We start from the raw sequence: 16347 nt of genomic DNA, 5'->3' as shown, positions 1-16347 counted from the left end.
GGGTGGCTCAGTGGTTTAGCGCCTGCCTTTGGCCCAGGGCGCGATCCTGGAGTCCCGGGATTGAGTCCCACGTCGGGCTCCCGGCATGGAGCCTGCTTCTCCCTCCTCCTGTGTCTCTGCCTCTCTCTCTCTCTCTCTCTCTATATATATATATATGTCTATCACAAATAAGAAAATAAATAAATCTTAAAAACAAAAAAGAATAAAAAGAATAAATAAAATCTTTAAAAAAATAAATTGACATTGAACTTTCACATTGCTTTTTGTTGAGAATGCATCAATTACTCTTCAAATTCTACCATCTTTCCATAGAATCATAAACTACAATAATGATTCAGAAGAAGAGGAACTAATTAATTTCTACCACTACATATAAACCTTCAGATGAGTCTTAAATGAAATCTAGAGTTTGTAAGAAAAGCAAGAGAAACAGAAGGGAAGTTGGGGACTGCAAATGAACCAATTTCTTGGTGTCTAATCCTCAAACTACCTTTTAGGTTTGTTTCCTCCCTGGGCCCTACATTGAAACTATTTTTCCTACTAAACTGCATTTAGTAAGCCATAATTAATTCATGCCATCTGTATTATTACTATTTTCCAGGTTCACTGTTGATTCAGAAATTAATCAACAATCCATAATTATGAAGGTTTTATAATAATATTATGAAATCACATAAATCACTGTCATGTTTGTGATAAGCTATAAAGTCAAGCAAGCCTGCAGAAACTTATGTACTGCTCACTGATACCAATCGTTTGATGTGGCCATCAATCTGTGCTCAAGTCCAAGATTAGTTACCCACTGGACATATTTAAGTATCATGATTCTCACATAGGGCTCTGCTCTCCATAACTGTTGCACCAACTACCTGCCCAGAAATTCCTATGCTGTCACCAAGAGACAATCAGATGTTCTTTCTCTGCATACTGGTTTTATGTAAACCAAACAAAAAGCAAAGATATTTGAAATTTTGGTTAGCTTGTTCAGCCTCATGATGGGAACATGTACAACCTTCATTAAAATTTTGAAATACTGGAAACAGATGCTTATTCTTTTATTTCTACACACATATAAATATAAGGACGTTAGGGGCGCCTGGGTGGCTCAGTCACTTAGGCATCTGTCTTCAGCACAGGTCATGATTCTGGGATCCTGGGATTGAGCCAAGAGTCTGGCTCCCTGCTCAGCAGGGAGTCTGCTTCTCCCCCTCCCTCTGCAGCTCCCCCTGCTTGTGTCAAATAAATAAAATAAAATCTTTAAAAAAATAAGGATTTTAAATAAGTAAGTTTTTTAGTTAAATGGAAAGCACCAGGATTATATGGCAATATTGGTTTTTAAAGACAGGAAAGAAATTTTATTAGACTTAAATTTAAATAAGATACATTCAAAGTAATCACTCAGTTGACTATGATCTTACTGCACTTAGTACATATTATTGTTATTATAGGAATGTCATTATATTCCAATGATCTTCTTATCTTTGTGATCCCAATACATATTGCAGCACCTGGTAGGTATAGGTAGTTAATGTATATCTGTTGAACAGAGGGCTTCATTTTGCCCAGCCTGAAGAATATCAGTCTTTTTTTCAAAGATTTTATTTATTTATTCATGAGACACACAGAGAGACACAGACACAGGCAGAGGGAGAAGCAGGCTCCCGCCAGGAAGCTCAATGCAAGACTTGATCCCGGGATTCCGGGATCACGCCCTGAGCCAAAGGCAGACGCTCAACCACTGAGCCACCCAGGCATCGCCCCCGCCCCCCGAATATCAGTCTTTAAACCTGATTTCGTTCCACAAAAGAAGGGAGGTATATTGTTTCCCAAGGCAAAATGGGTATGTGAAAGACATGAGAATGTCAAGGGAGCAAAAGTAAACCTCAGTTCTACATCTAAATGCTTCGACAAACAATTACACGATAAGCTTATTCCTTCACCTTGGGCCCACCGCTACTCAATAATGGCAGAAAGTCCTGCAGTTTAAACTAGTGATTAGAAATGAGGCTTTGAAATCACACAGACCTGGGTCCATAGTCTGGCAATGCTATCTAGTATGTGTTTGGGGGCAAGTCACTTATTCTCATCAAACTTGATTTTTCTTGTCCATGAAATGACATGATAATATCAACTTCAAAGGGCATCTAAAGGCCAGACCTACCCTAGAACCATTAAAGTCTTAGTGAAGATATTTATGACCAAATAAAATGCAGGACACTTTTCCCCCTTTCTTAAATGTAAGTATAGTTGACACACAATATTATATTAGTTTCAAATGTACAATAGTGATTCAACAATTTCTCCCTGTGTGTGTGGCATATATATAGTTTAAAAAAGGCAGAACAAGGGCAGCCCAGGTGGCTCAGCGGTTTAGGGCTGCCTTCAGCCCAGGGTGTGATCCTTGGAGACCCAGAATTGAGTCCTACGTTGGGCTTCCTGCTTGGAGCCTGCTTCTCCTTCTTCTTGGGTCTCTGCCTCTCACTCTTTCTCTGTGTGTCTCTCATGAATAAATAAATAAAATCTTTTTAAAAAGAGGCAGAACAAGTATTACTGTTTCTGTCTTTTGGATGAAAAAGGAGAAGGCAAAATATTGTGGTATAATAAAGCTTAGACCTCAGAGTCAGACCTGGGTTTAAATTCTGGCTCTTAGCAACCTAGAGCACCTAAACTGTCTGAACCTCAGTATTCCTAATATGTAAAATGGGTATAATAATGCCTACCCTCAAACAGCTGTTTGGGGTATAAAATGATATGACAGGAGGAATTCACCACATGGTCACACTTATTATTATTATCAAGCCTCAGCAAAGTAAAGGGACTTGTCTCAGTTTACATTCTTAATAGCAGGACCCAGTCTAGAATCTAGGAGGCCTGACTCTACTATCAGATCTTTCAGAAATAGCTATTGCTGGGCTTTCATATTTTCAAAATGTGTCTCAGGACGCCTGGGTAGCTGCAGCTGAGCTCCTACCTTCGGCCTAGGGCGTGATCCTGGAGTCCTGGGATAGAGTCCCACATTGGGCTCTCTGTGGGGAGCCTGCTTCTCTCTCTGCTTGTGTCCCTGCCTCTCTCTGTGTGTGTGCCTCTCTTGAATGAATTTTAAAAAATTAACAAATAAATGAAAAATAAAAATGTGTCTCTGCTGGTTTCCTATGGCAACTAAACATTTATTAAATTTTCTTCATTTCTTGACATTCTTAGAAATATGCCATGTTAACACAATACCAAACCAATCAGTATAACAGTGATTGATACATTCAACCAATCTATGGCATTGTTCTCATGGCATCATTCTGAATTTTTTGTTATGGAGTTACTGCTACAATATCAAATATGATGTCAACAAAACAGAACTGCCCACGTGAAAGATCTGCCCACAAAGAAATTCTGTGTCATTAAAGGAACTATATTAACAGTGTCTCAGGTAGTACAATATCACGAACTAATGGTGGCACTGAGAATCTGAATATATTGATAAATGCCAAAGTGTTATTAACTGTCCAAATATTCTCTATAAAAGAGAAATAAAATATCAGAAAATCTAAGGAAATGGTTTTCACTACTATTTGAAGAGTAAATTGGTATATTACACACTTGAAAAGAGGAAGTGCAGTGTGCAAAAGTCTGCTTAAAAATGAAATGAATGCTCTTTCCACCATCTTTCAAGGCCACCATCATGGTGTGCACAAATGTCCTGGCAGATGCTCTCAAGAGCATTAACAATGCTGAAAAGAGTGGCAAATGCCAACTTCCTATTAGGCCATGCTCCAAAGCTATCATCCGGTTTCTAACTGTGATGATGACGAATGGTTACATTGGTGAATTTGAAATCATTGAAGATCATAGAGCTGGGAAAATCGTTGTGAACCTCAAAGGCAGGTCAAACGAGTGTGGAGTCATCAGCCCCAGATTTGATGTACAACTCAAAGATTTAGAAAAAGGGTGGAATAATCTGCTCCTGTCCCACCAGTTTGGTTCCATTGTACTGACAACTTCATCTGGCATTGTGGACCATGAAGAAGCAAGATTTAAAGACACAGGAGGGAAAATCCTGGGATTCTTTTTCTAGGGATGTGATAAAGGCATGCAAATAAAATGCCTCAATGGAAAAAAAAAAGAAATGAATGATGAATGGATGAATAATGTTACCTACCCTAAAAAGAAGTCATGGCTTTTACCAATGAATTTAGGATTACTCCTTTTTAGATACATATTAAGCTTCACCAAATTTTTAAAAATTGAAGCTTAAATAATTTATTCGTAAGATTTAATTAAATCATCCGCAAATTTCATTAGATAAAATGTTTTAAATTTCCTAAAATGTTCTCAATAATCTTAGGAAATCAACAGTCATGGGGCACCTGGGTCAGTGGTTGAGCATCTGCCTTTGGCTCAGGTTGTGATTCTGGGGTCCTGGGATTGAGTCCTGCATTGGGCTCCCTGCTGGGAGCCCGCTTCTCCCTCTGCCTATGTCTGCCTCTCTCTGTGTGTCTCTCATGAATAAATAAATAAAATCTTTTAAAAAAAAGAAATCAACAGTTGTAATTACTATTTCCCCATCACAAATTTCCCAAATTTATCTATGTGGCTGACTAGCCAAAGTAAAAGTCTTCAGAAGAAAATTGAAAATTTGCTGAGATAACATAGAAATTTGGGAAAATACTATTCATAATCTTATGGCACCCAAGCCTTCTACTTTACTTACACTGATTTAGAATTAGCTAGAACAATTTTGCTTAAAAATCCTTCAGTTGGAGTAAACAGAAAAAATCCTGTACACAAATGATGCTACCATTCATACTAACTCCAATTAAACATCCTATTCACTTAAATGCTTTTCTTCTCTGGACTGAAATTCAACATCCCAGGGCAGAACCATTTGGTGGTGTCATGGGAGCACATTTTTCATTTGATAAACATTCCGCCAGGTGCTGATGACACATCAAAGAAGCAGATGCTCCCTCCTCTGTAAAGGGCATAGAGTCTAAATGAGAGAAGACCTACACAGAATTGTGCAAATGTTATGTACAGTGGGGTTCTAAATAGAAAGAAAGAATGGAAGAGGCACCTAACATGTGTTGGGGTCCCTGGGAAGCAGATTTAGAGATGGAAATAAGCATGCAACAAATTTGTTGGGAATGCTCTCAGAAGTTGCACCTAGAGAGGAGTAAATGAAGCAGGATTAGGAAGAGGAAGGAGTTGGTATATGATAATACAGTCACAGCAAAAGCCTCAGCTCATCTCATGGGGAGCACTGGGGATGGAATGGCCCTCAAAAGTTTTTTTTCAAATTGTGGTAAGTCTGAGTCTATGCATCCCTGAATCAGCTACTCATTGGATACAGGCTCCCTCTCCCCTCAGCCACTCAGAGAAAAATAAATCCTGAACCCCTGGAGAGGAATTCAGCTGAGAACTGCCAGCCACTTATACTCTCAAGAGCTGAGGTGATGAGCATTTCAGTTTTGTAGGCTTCAGGGAGAAAGGGAATTGGGCAATACAACACGGTATCCATTACTACCCACCCTTTGTTTCACTCCGATCCATGTGCCTCATGTTACTTCTGAAGGCAGAACCTTTAGGAATTTCGTGGGCTTTTCCTAAGGGAAGCATCTAAGAGAAAAGTTACCAGAATGAGCCACTGCCCTGTGCTGAAGCTGGTCTCCATCTAATTCTAATTCATTTCCCTCTTACACTCTCCATTCTAGATAAACCTTGCCCTCAACTATCAGCTCTCCAGGTTGGTGGATTACCTCGTGGGGTGACTCAGACCATCATCCTTGATCAGCTTGAGACCCCAGTTATAAGGCTCTTCTTGGGCAATGGGTACTTCAACTGTTCATCTATTGTCAAAACTGGCAGGTAAGTAGCAAGAGAAATGGAAGTGAATCACCTAGGTGCCAAACATGTCCTCTCAGCCCCATTGTGTCCTGATGATCAGGGTCAGTAATTCCTGCCATTTAGGGGCTCCTTTCTGTGCTTGCTCACCATTAATGTTTGATGAGAGCCTTGCTATGTGCCCTGGTGGAAGCATTTCCCTCTGGGAACCAAAACTCCTCAACTCCCAGATCCAGAGCTCTGGGAACAGGAAAGATAAACTCTGAAAGTGGGTCACTAGGAGTGATGATAATGAGTAGGCCACTCCTACTTACACCCCTTGTTTCCTGGACTCATGCATTCTAACTGCTGAGAACATAGCAGAAGGTACTGGCTGCTGTGATCCAAATGTTTATGCTCCCCCAAAATTGATATGTTGAAATTCTAATGCCCAAAGATGATGGTATTAGGTGAGGCCTTTGGGAGATGCTTAGTTCATAAGCATGAAGCCTCCATGAATGGGATTAGTGCTCTTGTAAAAGAGACTGCAGAGATATCTGAAACCCATTCCATTGTGACACATCTAGAAGGCAATGGCTATGAACCAGGACAGAGCTCTCACCAGAATGTGATCATGCTGGTGCCTTGACCTTGGACTTTCTAACATCCAGAGCTATGAGAAATAAAATTCTGTTGTTTATAAGCTACCCAGTCTGTGGAACAGACCAAGACACTGGTGCTTAATTTAGAGTGCATTCTATATCCTTGAAGATGATGCCCTATCCCAGCAGAAGATCACCTCTGAGCCGATACCTCAGCTCTATTTCCTTACTTTCAGGCTGGCAGCATGTCAGTCAAGTGTTATGTGACAGGACTAGTAGATCTCATGATTATGTATTCACTACTGTACCTCCTTTAGTGTAAAATAAGGCCCTTGGTCTGATGTTCCTACATCACAGAGTGAGGAACAAATATGAAGGTTCTGCCAATGAGCAGGTAAGTATTCCAATTACACATTCAGGGTACTTGGAAAATAATCGTGCTGGGGGCAGGCAGGAGGATATTTCAGGAAGAAGGGAAAGTATGAAAAATGTATAATGTCCTGAAACACCTGGTGGTTTAAGGTAATTGCAAGCATGGCAGGAGGGCTGGAGCACAAGATTTTTGGGGTAGGGGAAAAGTGAAATCAGAGGTAGGAAGGGGGCAGGTCATGTAGATCACTGAATGGAATGCTAAAGATTTCTGACATAATTTTAAACAACAAAATACTGTGCTGAAATTTATATTTTCTAGTATTTTAAACCACAAAATAATGTGCTAAAATTAACATTTTCTAAAACTTTACTCTGCAACAATGTGAATGTTAGATTGGAGAGGGTAAGACTTGTCAGGAAGACTTATAAAAGATAGTATGTGGGGTGTGAGAAAAAAAGAGCATATTCAAAAGTCACTATAGGGTTTTTGGCCTGAGAAACTAGAGATTAACTGAGATGGAGAAAACTGCAGGAGGAGCTTGCTTGGGGGAGATCAGCAGTTCAGTTGGACATATTAGATATCTAAGTGAAGATGTCAAGGAGGCAGCTGGATATATTAATACGGAGTTCAGGTAAGAGCTCCAGGCTGGCAATATAAATTTGGGAGACACTAGCAAATAGATAAAATCTAAAATTAAGGTATTGAAAGAGATCTGCAGCAAAATGAGTACAAATAACAATAGAGGATCCAAAACAGCCTGGCACTTTCCAAAATTTAGAAGACAGAAGTTTGAGGAGGAATCAGGAGAATGAGAAGGAGCAACCAGTAAGGGATTAGGAAAACATGGCCCTGGAAGCCGAGTGAAGCAAATATTTCTGAGACGAAGGAGGAATCAGCTATGTCAAATGCTGCTAAGTCCAGTGAGCTGAGAAATGAGGAATGGCTATTGGACTTAGCAATGCAGAGGTCCTTGGTGACCTTCATCTAGAGCATTGTTCCTGGAGAGGCAGAAGCAAAGGCCTGGATTTTAAGAAGAGGAATTTAAGACAAGCTATATAGGCAACTATCCTCAAGAGCACTGCTGGGGAAAGGAGAGAAAAAATGAGTGGGAAATACCAGAAAGGGAGACAGAACATGAGAGACACCTAACTCTGGGAAACGAACAAGGGGTGGTAGAAAGGGGGGTGGGTGGGGGGAGGGGGTGACTGGGTGACGGGCACTGAGGGGGGCACTTGATGGGATGAGCACTGGGTGTTATGCCATATGTTGGCAAATTGAACTCCAATAAAAAATAAATAAAATAAATAAATAAAACAGTAAAAAAAAAAAGAGCACTGCTGTGAAGCAGGGCAGAGAAATGTGGTAGCAAATGGCTAAGGGAGAAGAGTGATCAAGAGGTCAAGACAGTTAATATCCAGTTTGGGGGATTTTGTTTTGTTTAGTTAGACTTTTTTTTGGGGGGGGGAGTAACAGCATAGTTGTCTTCTGAAGTGAAATATCTGGTATGAAAAGGCATGTTGTGGGAGGGAGTGTGTAGGATTCCGGGAGTAACATCGTCATGTTAGAAAGCAAGGGAGTTCAGGGTCTGATCCAAGAAGTGGGTGGATTGGTCATTAGGCGGGAGCACAGTTCATGGCCAGTCACAGCAGGAGAGACTGATACAGGTAGGTGGGGAGATGCAGTACTGGAAGTCTGACCGGGTCTCTTCTAATTGCTTCCACTTCCTCAGTGAAATAGGAAGCACAGTTGTTTGTTTCTTTAAGTGTTTGCTTGCCTATTTTCTGAACTTTTGAGCACACTGCCTTAATCTATTCATCCTGCCAGCCTCTAATTGCCTTTTTACTCTATCTGAAAATTCCCTGGTAACCAGAGGTCTCTGCAGTCAATAATATCTATGGAGAGAGAAGACAAGAAGTGGCCAAATATTCCAATTGATATTGTGGAGCCGAGTTCAGTCTGTAATACAGAACCAAGAATCTTCAAGGGGAAATTACCTTCTTGAGTTGGACCTTAACATGGAGTCTATTTGACCCAGTTCTATGATATTTCTCCTTCTACTCTGCTCTGCTAGCTTCACTGTAGCATTCAAGGCTTTGGCCTTGGGCTGTAAGAGTCTTTCTAGTTCTCATGGTCCACATTAAACAAGATCCTACACTGCCAGCTTTCATCTTCAAGATAAGAGAAATAGTCTCTTAAAAAGGCAGTGGATATAAAAGCCTTAGAGAGGTGGTTTTCAAACTTGGCTGATCATTGGACTCATCTGAATCACTCATTAAAAAATATATACCTCAGGGTCTCTCTCTTAAGTATAGATTAAAGCAGGTCCCAGATATGATGTTACCTAAACTCACTCAACCTTGGTAGACTCATCAGGAACAGTGGAGACTGAAATACCTTTTTATTTCTAGTACAGTGCCTGGAATGCTCTACAAATGAAAAGAATGTTTAAAAAGTGATACCTCCTCTCCCTTTTTATCCCATCCCCTAGCATACCTAGTCCTTTCCCTATTTTTTATTGTGTCAAAATATACATAACGTAAAATTTACCATATTAACCATTTTAAGTGTACAGTTCAGTTGCATTAAATATATTTATATTGCTGTGCAACCCCTCCCTATTTTTTAAATGTTTCTTTTATTGGAATACTTTTAGATTCACAGAAAAATGCAAAGATAATACAGAGTTCCCACATATTCCTTATCCAGTTTCCCCTATTGTTATCATCTTACAATATGATGTAAAATTTGTCAAAACTAAGACACCAACACTGACTCTAGACTTAATTCACATTTCGATAGTTTTTTTTTTTCTTTTTCATTTAAAGTTCTTCTTCTATTCCTGGATCCAATCCATGACACACATCTATTTTTAAAAAATTATGTGTCAACTTTTTAGCGAGAGCTTTCTAAAATCATTACACTTTAAATACCCAAGATCGTGCTTTATTTTGCTATTAGCAAGTAGAATTTTTCTCCTTTTATCTATCAGGGTAGAAACAACCCATACCAGGGCATGTGGGTGGCTCAGTCAGTTAACCATCTGACTTCAGCTTGGATCATGATCTCCAGGTCCTGGGATAGAGGCCTGCATCAGGCTTCGCACTCAGCAGGGAGTCTGCTTCTCATCCTTTCCCTCTCCCTCTCCCTCTGCCCCTCCCCCTGCTCATGCACTCTGTCTCAAATAAATAAAATCTTTTTTTCTTTTTAAAATAAACAACCCATACCTTCTAGGAACCAAGAAAAAACATTTTTTCTTTATGGACTAGTAGTATATCCCCTAGATGCCACAGATGTTGATACAGCTTTAGAAGTGACTTCCAAACCCTGACTTCAGCTTATAGAGAAGGAGTAAGGAACAGTATATATGAAGCTACACTATATAAAAGACACTAAGCATTATGAGCAAGGTGCATTCCCTTCTTGGCAGGGAGATATCAAAATCAGGCTCATAAAGTGATCATTCATTCATCCAACATTTATTGTGATCCTACTATATGTTCACATAATGGTAGACACTTGAAATACAAAGACAAGGAGGCAAAATCTGTGTTCTCAATTTGTTCAGTTTAATGGAAGAGACAGACATGTAAGGGATCAATTATAATACACCATAACAAAGGCTGGCATTGAGGCAAACGTAGGTTACAATGACTGTGATGAGGCCAAGTAAGCCTTTTCCTTGAAAAGAAGTTGAGAGAAGTCTCATCAAGGATCAGGAGAGAAGAGTGTGTTGCAAGTAGAGTGAACTTGAATAAAAGAACAGGGGAGAAAAAAAAAGAACAGGGGAGATTGTGGCAAATTTAGTAGTTTGATATGGCTCAAGTGTTGGTGTGCATACATGGGAATAGATGGTATATGACTGAAAAAAGATGAGACCGGTTATGTGGGAAAGACTGAACATAATATGAGATGTTCATGATTTTAGGCTTAATTCGGAATGGGATGTAGGTTCATTAAAGAAGCTATCAACTTCTTATTTCTACCAAATTATACTTGCATGGATGCAATACTAAACTAATGCCAAGAACTGCCTGTCTCCAGGCTTCTTGTTTTATGAGAAAAGCTAACCGCTATTTGTTTAAACTGCTGTGAGTAGTTTCTACTAATTGTAGCCTTATGAATTCTTTGCTTATAACCCACATCTTCCACTATTTCCTTACATTTCAGTCTCATTGAGGTTATGGCTTCATGACACCTGGGAGAACTATCCCATCCCCATACTTATTCCCAATGAAGCCAATGTTGCCTGATAAAGACAAAGTAGGCACACATAGAGAATATACTTGAGTGCTACAAGAAAGTACACAGCATTAACATCCTGGAAGAAGAAAAATAAATGAAAATAAGGGATGCAAAATAATCAACTGACATTTCCACAGTTGCCTTACATTGTAAGCCATACTCAGTGACTTTCTGGTAGGTCTGCCTCTGAAACAATACTTGCTTACAGAAGTTAGAATCAGAGGTGCCAATGGCTCTCTGCATTGGGTAAACTGATCACAGTTTTCAGCCAATGAGTCCGATGTGACTCACTGAGATGAGAGGAAGTGCATGAGAGCTATGAGCAGGGGTCTAACCTTCTGTGTTATTTAGGTGGGACGGTGGGTCAGTGTGAACACTTTAAGCATACTCATTTAACAATTCAGTTCTATTAACTCTATAGCATAAGAGGGAAAGGAGTTAAACCACAAAACTCATCTCACTGTAATGAAGTGCTGTGTTTTCAATTATCTGAACTGCTATATTTCACCAAAATGTTTAAAAGTGGAATAACAAGTACGTCTTGTGTTTTTTACTGCTCAACTAAAATTTTTTAAAAAAGATAATCAAGGTTATATTCAATGCCACCATTTTAAATGAAATAGTATCAATAAATTTCGAATTATTGAGTGCATTTTCTTCATTCCATTAATTACACTCTTCAGTGCAATTCTGGGCTATTAGAAAGGAAGTGTGCTTCGTAATACCAAAGAGACAAATAAAAATCTTTTTAGAGGATTATCAGTTTAGGGGTTTAGACCACAAAAATTAATGAATTTTAGTGAATACTTGTTCCAAAACATAGTATTAATAATCAATTACTGAAGAGTTGAAAGAGCATACTTTTTATCTTTTTAAGATTTATTTGAGAAAGACAGAGAGAGAAAAGAAGATCAGAGGGAGAGAGAGAGAGAATCCCAAGCATACTTCACACTCAGCACAGAGCCCAACACGGGGCTCGATCCCAGGACCCTGAGCTTATGCATGACCTGAGCCAAAACCGAGAATTGGACACTCAATCAACTTAGCCACCCAGGCACCCCAAGAGCATACTTTTAAAAGGTGGTTTATCTGCTTCTTTTGCTTATTACAATGACTTCTCTTGCTAACATGACAATAATAGTATCACATCTGAGTCTTACTTTTTCTAGCTGTTAAATGGTTAGAATTCTTGCTAGGTTAGGTGTTATGAGGACTAATGGGAAATTTCTCATAAAGTGGTTATAGCTCTGGGAATACTAATTTTCTCTATATAAATTGTTTTACTGTCTTTAGGGAGCCATCTCACTGCAGTAGAAAGCCATGGGTTTTGAGAGTAAAAAGACTTTGGTACAAAATATTAACTCTCTTTGGACAAGTCATTAAATCTGAGACTATTTTCTCACTTTCAAAATGGAGACAAATACTCATTCTGTTGGAATGATTTTTATATAAAATAAGCTTATTTTGAGATGATTTAAGTGTTAGCCATCCTGTTGCAAAATAGGTGTGCACAGAATTTGGTGATTTATATCTGCAAAAGGAAAAATCAGAAATCTCTCAAAATGAGCATGAGAGAAGCTGAGTAAGACATTCAGGGAAATACAGGACCAAGATCAGCTTAGGACCACAGCAGGCCAAGGAGCTTTAGAGTATAGAAGCAGCAAATAGTATGAACCCAATACAATCTACTATCTAGAAGCAGGGAGGTGAAATGAAGAGGTTCATATGTGGTCTTAAAAACTATGTACCCCACATTAAGCATCATTATTCTACCTTTAGCAGCTTTGGTAACTTCTTTGTAATGGGGATTAAAAATTTACAAAGTGGGGCAGCCCTGGTGGCTCAGCAGTTTAGTGCCGCCTTCAGCCCAGGGCCTGAGCCTAGAGACCCGGGATCAAGTCCCACGTCGGGCTCCCTGCATGGAGCCTGCTTCTCCCTCTACCTGTGTCTCTGCCTCTCTCTCTTCTATCTCAGGAATAAATAAATAAAATATTTTTTTAAAAATTTACAAAGTAAAAAAAAAATTTACAAGTGGTCTGTAGTAGCTTTTTCCTATTACTGTTATTAAAAAAAATACCCTCAGATTTTCTTTAGTTTCAAAAATGTTCCCATACTGCAGATGTATATTTTTGTTTAATTAAAGTCATTTTGGGGGCACCCAGGTAGCTCAGTGGGTTAACTGTCCAACTCTTGATTTCAGCTCAGGTCGTGATCTCAGAGTTGTGAGTTCAAGCCTTCATTGGATTCTGTGCTGGGCTGGGGGTGGAGCCTGCTTGAGCTTCTCCGTCTCCCAGGGTGCCTGGGTGGCTCAGTCAGTGAAGCATCTGACTCTTGATTTCCGTTCAGGTCATGATCTCAGGATTGTGAGATCCAGCCCCATGTCCAGCTCTGTGCTCAGCACATTGTCTGCTTGTCTGTCTCTCTCTCTACTTTCTCTCTCAAATAAATAAAATCTTAAAAATATAAATAAAGTCATTTTCATTTTCCAATCCAAGGTGACTGAGGAGCCTGGAAGCAATCATTTTAACTGTTAATAGTGACTATAGTAAAGAAATCACCATATATTTTCTAAAGAAAAAAAACAACTTGAAAATACTGGAAAACAGATTTCTGGCTCTATACAACCTTATCTAGCCCATATGACTCTCCCAAAGGAAAATTATTCCCTAAGTCCTCCTAGTAGTAATGTTTGAGATCTCCAAAAATAAATCTTGAGAAAAATTGGGCTTTAAATTATGAGAATTTAAAAGGCTGTACTCAACATATTTTCTAAGATTTTTATTTATTCATGAGAGAGACAGAGACATAGGCAGAAGGAGAAACAGGCTTCCTGCAGGGAGCCTGATGTAGGACTTGATTCCAGGACCCCAGGATCACAACCTAAGCCAAAGGCAGACGCTCAACCACTGAGCCACCCAGATGTCCCTCAATATATTTTCTAGTCTACCTTTCTTATCTTAATAACACAAAACTGGTTTATGAAAGATGTTCACTGCAGCATTATTTATAGTAGCCAAGATATGGAAATAACCTAAGTGTCCATCAAAAGATGAATGGATAGGGCAGCCCTGGTGGCGCAGCGGTTTGGCGCCGCCTGCAGCCTGGGGGTGATCCTGGAGACCCTGGATCGAGTCCCATGTAGGGCTCTCTGCATGGAGCCTACTTCTCCCTCTGCCTGTGTCTCTGCCTCTCATTCTCTCTCTGTGTCTCTATAAATAAATAAATAAAATCTTAAAAAAAAAGATGAATGGATAAAGAAGATGTGGTGTGTGTACACACACATACACACACACACTGGAATACTACTCAGCCATTAAAAAGAATGAGATCTTGCCATATGTGACAACACAGATAGACCTACAGGATATTATGCTAAGTGAAATAAGTCAGAAAGACAAAGAAAAATACCATATGATTGCACTTATGTGTGGATTCTAAAAAACAAAATGAACAAACAAAACAAAACAGAAGTACACTTATATAACAAACTGATGACTGCCAGCAGGAAGGAGGTTTGGCAGATGGATGAAATAGGTGAAGGGGATTAAGAGGTACAATTTTCCAGTAATAAACAATTCATGGGGATATAATGTACAGCATAGTCAATAATATTGTAATAACTTTGTATAGCAACAGATGGTAACTAGGCTTATTGTGGTGAGCATTTCATAATGTATCAAAATATCAAATCACTATGTTGTACATCTGAAACTAATATGATACTGAATGTCAATTATTCTTTAATTTTTTTAAAAAAGTGTTCACTCATTTCCATTTCTGAACATGGTACTATTTTAAATGTTTATTTTTTAATATTACTAATGTGATTTACAAATATAAAATTAAGTAAATATTTAATGCTGCAATAAAGCTTAAAGCTAATGCAATAAAAATAAAATAGAATTAAATTCATCTTGAATCAAATCATCTTTCAAACACACAAATTCTGATTTATAAAGACTAGAAATGTGTTCTAATTAATCTCTCCTTACCCTTTATTTCACTCAACCTTCCCACTCTCAAATATTTGGTCATTACCAGAGCTCCTGGAATATCATTAAAAAATATTCGTAGGATATCTGAAAACCAGGTCTTCTTCATTCCCTTCTACATTAAGTACCATTTGACAAAACGTGAGAGACTCCTAATTTTGGAAAATGAAGAAGGGGTAGTGGAAGGGGAAGTGGGTGGGGGATGGGGTGACTGGATGACGGGCACTGAGGGCGGCACTTGATGGGATGAGCACTGGGTGTTAGACTATGTGTTGGCAAACAGAACTCCAATAAAAATATACATATAAAAATAAAAATAAATATTGATAGGATATCTGAAAACTAGGTCTTCTTCATTCCCTTCTACATTAAGTACCATTTGTATTAAAATATTCTCTAATACATATTTAATTCAGAAAATCACACACACACACACACACAAATCCTAGTAAGAACCTGAAGAATGTTAAATCCAAACAAATACTACAATAATATGTCAGGCTGGATACTCAAATTTAAGGCCCTAGTCATAGGTAAAGAATTTTAATACTGAGAGTAATGATACAGATATAATGCAACTTTTTAAGTATATGATTTCAGAGAATGTGTATGAGTGTATAAACTAGCCATTGCAAGAATAAGATCTTGTTTGGGTTTATTAGATGGACTTTCGAAGGTCCATGTGGTGAGTTTTAGTTCTTCAAAAGATTACAGCAATCTGTGCATAGGATAATTGCACTTCTCCAACCATTAGAAGTTAGATGTAGCCGGGACGCCTGAGTAGTGCAACTGGTTAAGCCTATGACTCTTGGTTTCGGCTCAGGTGCTGATCTGAGGGTAGTGAGACTGATCCCCACGTCAGGCCGGAGCTTAGCATAGAATCTGCTTAAGATTCTCTCTCTCTCTCTGCCCCTCCCTGTGTTCTCTCTCTCTCTTTTTCTCTCTCTCTCTCAAATAAATAAATAAATCTTAAAAAAAATAAGTTAGGCATGGCCATGTTATATGCTTTGGCCTGTGCTGTGGAGCAAAAGTGACACACTTCACTGCTGGGCAAAATGGAAGTTTCAAGAGCTTTATTACTGTCACTTTTCCCCTTTGCTACAGCATTTGGCAACATTCCACATGGTGGCTGTTTCAACAGCCTGGGATCTAGAGGGAGGACAATGTAGGAGCAGAATCCTGAGCCAACTCATAGAGGGTTTGTAGTGTGAGTGAGGCATTTGCTGCTTTAAGTCTATGAGATCTGGGGCAATTTGTTACTGCATCATACTCTAGCTCGTCCTGTTTCTCATTTCTTGAGATTCTATGATTCCACATTACTTGC

General features: G+C 39.0%; 1 long non-coding RNA gene and 1 pseudogene across 4 annotated transcripts in view; one reads left to right on the top strand and one right to left on the bottom strand.

Moving 5' to 3' along the window:
* The window catches only part of LOC144308367 (uncharacterized), a 141046-nt gene that overhangs the window by 56758 nt on the left and 67941 nt on the right, over positions 1 to 16347 (bottom strand). The gene's annotated exons all lie outside the window — the stretch shown is intronic.
* LOC144308134 (small ribosomal subunit protein uS8 pseudogene) lies at positions 3677 to 4069 on the top strand (annotated as a pseudogene).

The sequence above is a fragment of the Canis aureus genome, chromosome X, assembly GCF_053574225.1.
Source record: "Canis aureus isolate CA01 chromosome X, VMU_Caureus_v.1.0, whole genome shotgun sequence".
In the NCBI taxonomy this organism is placed as follows: Eukaryota; Metazoa; Chordata; class Mammalia; order Carnivora; family Canidae; genus Canis; species Canis aureus.
This window is presented reverse-complemented; position numbering and strand designations above follow the sequence as displayed.